We start from the raw sequence: 6000 nt of genomic DNA on the forward strand, positions 1-6000 counted from the left end.
TCACACACACACACACTTTCACAAAGAACAACAGAGCAACAAGTAGACAGCAGCTGCTGCCCCAGATCAGATTACAGGCATGAGCAAGTAATGCTGGTTTCTTGGATAGTTTAATAGGTGCTTGAGAAAAATGCTGAATTAAATGCTGTTTAGGCATGGGTTCAACTGTGTTTTTTTGCACCAACTTGACGAGATCACACTAACACTGCCCTACAAAAAGCGCTTTGACTTTTTTTAAGAGTAAAGTCTTTAGAAATGTCCAAACCAAAACAGTTAGGCTTTGAGAAATACTGGTACTTTAAAACCATCTTCTCAAAAAAAATAATATTTTGAATATATTTTTTTATATAATTTGTTTAAAAATTGTATTTTACATTGTGCATAAAGAAATTCTCATGAATGTAATGCAAATATATATATATATAATTCTCATTAATGCAAAAATTAAATAAAATAAAATCTCATCCTCTTTACTGTAATACATGAAATTATGAAAATCACATGTTCGGACAGCATGATTTAAAAAAAGAAAAATCACCATAAATTGAATCCAGTACAAAAATACTCTCATGATGTAGTACTTTACAAATGTACCTTACAATTTAAATAATATATTATTCCTTTTTCAAATTATAGGAGGCTACTGATAATTGGGCGGCTACAGAAGGGAGATTGAAATGTGCTTAGTTTGCAAAAAAGCAAAAAAGCTCAAAGGTCCTAAAAAAAAGGGCACATTTTTAATGTGCAATATTTATTTATTTATTTGATATTGGGGTGCAAAATGAGCCCAATATGATATTTCTTCACAGTTTTCATGAGATTTGCACACATTTGTAATTTGTATAACATTAACATGCATTCATCAAATCTTCCTAGACAACAGCATGAGCAGGACAGCTACTACACTGACAAGTCCAGACAGCCCATCAGCCATGTGCAGGTGTTGAACACTAAAAAGCACATTACATTTGTGACAAAACCCTACACTGAACACAAAAGAGACTATAAAGACGTGTTAAAAGGAGACTGAACTGCCCCTCTCTTCCTTCTGTTGACCCAACCCATGTCAAACCTGTACAACCTGCCACTGCAGTTTTCTCAGACCTAAAGTTTCTTAAGAAAACCATAACCCCCATTTCCTCAAGTGCATCATTTCAATTTACTGCATCTTTTTCTCTCTTACTTGAATAAAGACATTACAGGACATATTTCTAAGATTGGGGTCTTATATTATAAGACAAACTTTTAAGATTTTATTTTTGGCCTTTTTGCCACTTATTTATGCGCATAGTGGACAAATGACAGAAAATAATGGGAATAAGAAGGGGAAATGGGATCAGGAAATGTCGCAAGCCAGATGCAAACTTGAATGATCCGCATGAGCACCATGGCTCAATATGTAGGAGCATGTGCTCTACTCAATAAGCACCTTTTTTTTTAATATGGCTGTTTACACACCAGAGAAAGCTTTGGCTAGGCGTTTGAAGAACAAGACCAGTTTTGAGGTTGTGGAATGAGCCGGATCAGAAATCAAGGGGGAGTAAAGCGAATTGGTTTTTCGAAAGCACGACTAAACAATAGATCAATGGATGCCTACGTCAGAATGCATTGCAACAAACAACACAACTTTTGGGCGAATGATGGAAGCCTCACTTTCGCAAAAGTTTTTGCCTTTTCCCTATAAGTACTTGCAACACACCATTCCTATTGAAAGAATGGATTTGTGATATTCTCTAACGTAGTGTAAACTCTAGTGTTTAGATGCTGTAAACTATCAATAGACTTTGTGTTATCCTGGATATCTGTGTATGATTTGTGTAGACCCCCTTCAGGGTTTCCTCCCCAGATGGTCACTGTCCATCACCCAATTTCCTCTCCAGATGTCCATACGATACGTCCTAGACTTCAACCAGCATCCTGTTGGACTGTAACATATGTGGCCATTCCACTGCAAATCGAATCCCCTGACGGCACTTGTCAAAACCCCATCAAACTGAAGTTAATGCAGCAGAATTACCACTGAGGAAAACACTTTAAAGGGATAGTTCACCCAAAAATTAAAGTCTTCTGATATCTTTGTGGGAGAAACAGACCAATAATATCAGTATTCACTGATAATCATTCCCTCCACCGTAGCTGTAAAATCTCATTCACATTTGAAACAACAAAATGTGGTACAGTATTTCAGGATGTGCCACACAAGGTTTATTGTCAATGATGCCAAATGCCATTGTTTTTTGCATGTCATAATGTGTTTAAAACAACATTAGGATGAATAAATGATGACAAGAGTTTTCTTTTTTATGAACTATTCCTTTTAAAATAACATCATCGCATCTTGGCAGATGCCAAATTAGTCCCATGCAATTTAGGTTACTTACTCCAATTAAAGGGATATCTCACCTGAAAATGAAAATTCCCTCATTATTTACTCACCATCATGCCATCCCAAATGTGTAAGTCTTTCTTTTTTCTGCAGAACACAAACATTTTTAGAAGAATATTTCAGGTCTGTTGGTCCATACAATGCAGGTGAATGGTGACCAGAACTTTAAAGGTCCAAAAGGCAGCATAAAAGTAATCCATTGTTTAAATCTATATCTTCCGATATAGGTGTGGTGTGAGAAACAGATTAATATTTAAGTCCTTTTTACTTTAAATTCTTCTCCCTGCCAGTAGCTGGCAATATTGTGCATATAATGTGAATCGATAAAAAAACTAAAGTATGTGAAAGTGAAAGTAGAGATTTATAGTAAAAAAGGACTTAAATATTGATCTGTTTCTCACCCACATCATATCTCTTTTGAAGACATGGATTTAACCACTGGAGTCATATGGATTACTTTTATGCTGCATTATAAGCTTTTTGGACCTTCAAAGTTCTGGCCACCATTCACTTGCATTGTATGGACTTACAGAGCTGAGATATTCTTCTAAAAATCTTTGTTTGTGTTCAGCAGAAGAAAAAAGTCATACACATCTGGGACGACATGAGGGTGAGTAAATGATGAGAGAATTTTCATTTTTGGGTGAGCGATTCCTTTAAAGGTTCACAGTAGACAGTTTTGGTAAGGGGAAAAAAAAACCTTGGCCACATTAGGACACAGTTTACATTGTCCTGTTATGTCTGCCTGTGGGCATCCATAAAACATTATCTCTGATTAGACTTTTAGACAGAAAATTGAACATTAATTCTTCCACATGGCAAAGAAAACAAGTGTACACAGCATGTGGAAAGAATCCATCACAAATGTTCAAGACTACAGGGAAAACTTTCAACAGCATATGACTGGCAGGAAATTATACGAAGAGTGACAATTTTGAAGTCTGGATATACAGACACCACACCTGACCTCCTCGCCCCATGTGCTGAGAGACAAAAATGGGGTCGAACTTTAAAACAGGCTCTACAAGGTGAACAACCTAAAGTAAAACCGGACAACTTCTGGAGATCATTAAGTTATCGCTCCGGTTTGAAGCATAAAGCACACACTCAAATGCTATTTAAAGCCATGAGGACAGCGAACACACTTGTCATGTTTTGCAGTCCCTCTTGAAGCTTCACAGCCAGTGTTAGGACAATTCCCCACTCTCATTAGTTTACATTCATAGAGAGAGGACAAATAAGGTCTGAATAAATGTGATAAATCAACCAACAAATGGCTTACTTGCAGTTGTCTTTGCATAGCAGGCTGGGATGGGAGAAATAAATATAAATATATAAATGAGAAAATTGATGACATACAACAAGATTAGATCTACATAGTAGGGTGAATTCTGGCAAATTGTGCCACTTTATTGCCAAAAGTGACCCAATTAACTTGAATTCAAATTACATTCCAGGTAATGAGGTTGGGGGAAATGTGGTTGATTAATTTTTTTTTATTGAAATAGCTTAGATTGACGACTTTCTTGTTGCATCTAAACAATGTTTGAGACCTTGTTGAGATCTTCTGAAATTCTACAGGAGATGTGTGAGATTACTGGGGTCTTTTTCTATAAAATAACATTTAGAGAGGCAGGAAACTACAGGAAAAGTCTAGGAGAAACAATAGAGATATTAAACAAACCCCTTTTCTTAAGAAATTTAGAAAGACATTTTTCTTCCCTTTTGGACAGACTGAGAGACGTGTTGAAGGAAACTTCTGGTGTATTTTTTTTTCTTGGCACCACAGTTGAAGTCTGTCACATATGTCAAAAGGAATTCTCCTTTGATTGCTCATTGTAACCTTACACAACCTGAACAACCTGTTCAATCTCTGCACAGCGAAACTGAGAGGAAGCGCTGAACTGACACAGATGTAGCGACTGATCCAAGATGCGAAGGATCTTAAAAAACAACAACCCAGCATTATCTCTAATGAAATAAATTATTACACTCCCTCTATCAGCAGTAACTGAATCACACGTTTATTCTATGCACACAACACACAGCATTACAATTCCAGAGAAACTAATACTAGGCAGGAGGATACTCATGCTGCCATAGAATAGGCTAGGTTGTTTGAGTTATACTTATTGTCTTAAAGCTCATAAGCTCACAAGAAATACAAAGACGTGTGCCAATATTCCAGGATTTGTTTTTACAACCAAAGATCTTTTTTGGTCACACATTTATATACATTTAGAAATCACCAACAACTATAGATCAATAATTTAAACCTCTAGCAGTTTTACAATTATAAACAGGGATTTTAAATGTATTATTCTCAAGTTTTGTTTCTCCCCCCAATACAGCTGCCTATTTTGAATAGCTGGACTAACAAAATAAAAAATTACATTTTGTAAAGATTTCAAAGTTTTAGTTACATACTTGCTTAATTACCCAAGTGGCCTTTTTGTATTTCTTTATTTTGTGATTCATACTAATATACTTACTCAAAACTAAGTGCCATGTTCAACAGAAGGTTATGTCATGTAGACAATTACTAGAAACAAGACTTACATTTAGTTATGAAGATCAAAGGCAAATCTATGCATTTGATTATTATGCTATTTACATGAAAAATATGATAACAGATAGTAACATATGTAAAAAAAAAAAAAAAAGTTAACAGGACCAAAAATTATTTTCCATGAATACTTAATAGGCTTAAACAACTTCTCTGAACTTCAAAGTTCAATGTTGTTTTGAAGATGAATAATTACCCCTGTGTGTTTTGGTTAGGTGTCTGTGTTTGTCCTGTAAGGGCTCTATTCTCCATTAGAAAATCTTTGGAGTTGCAAGGCATGCAACCAATGTCTTTGATTAAACATTTTACTCTGAATTAGCAGTCAAGCTTCGTCATACTCATTCAGTGCTGTAAAAACTGATGTGTGTGTATTCATATATCTGTTCACCCACGTGTGTATGTGTATGTAATGCAGCCATCACTCAAGCAGCTCCGAAAAAATGCCAAAAATGAGAATGATCTAAAAACTCCAGCGCGAGCGCAATGACTGCCTGAAACAAAGGAGCGCAATAAGAGTTTTGCACTTACCTTAAAAGCAAACCTCTGCTCTGCTGAGTGCAAAAAATAAAATGTAACAATTTTTTTTAAAAGGATTGGAGGCACTATCTCATTAGCCTATTTACAAAGGCAAACAACGCTGATGTTTTTGAAGAAATATTTCTCCCGATTTGACAGTAAAGCTGGAATGTGAAGTATGACTTCGGTATAAAATCACGGCGAAAGAGAGCGGAGCGCTCAAGGAGGAGTCAAGAGGACGAGGGAGTCAAATCTCCACCCCCACTCAAACTTTACGAGCAAATCTCGAGCGTGGGTATCAGCTGAGATGTGCTCACTGGCTGTGTGTGTCTCAAAACATAGTGTGCAATGTTGGGCATCATATGTGCGTTTAGAGTTGACTCATTTTGGGCATCATAAAGGTGCAAAATGTGATGCCCAAAATAATTTATGTAAAAACATAATCTAATAATAATAATAATAATATAAAACATGTGCCCATGATGCTCAAAAATGCTTTCTAGGTAGGTAGATCAGCTTGCTAGGTTTTGAG

At 36.0% G+C, this 6000-nt stretch overlaps 1 protein-coding gene across 2 annotated transcripts in view; it reads right to left on the reverse strand.

The window, feature by feature from the left end:
- LOC127419727 (transcriptional enhancer factor TEF-5-like) overlaps positions 1 to 5700 on the reverse strand; it is a 46427-nt gene extending 40727 nt beyond the window's left edge. The window contains exon 1 of one of the 2 annotated variants that reach the window (XM_051661388.1): positions 5481 to 5700. The gene's annotated coding sequence lies outside the window, so the exon portion shown is untranslated. The remainder of the gene's footprint in view (positions 1 to 5480) is intronic. The other variant, XM_051661389.1, reaches the window with a different exon arrangement.
- Positions 5701 to 6000: the final 300 nt, after the last annotated feature.

Source organism: Myxocyprinus asiaticus, chromosome 29 (genome assembly GCF_019703515.2).
Source record: "Myxocyprinus asiaticus isolate MX2 ecotype Aquarium Trade chromosome 29, UBuf_Myxa_2, whole genome shotgun sequence".
Lineage (NCBI taxonomy): Eukaryota > Metazoa > Chordata > Actinopteri > Cypriniformes > Catostomidae > Myxocyprinus > Myxocyprinus asiaticus.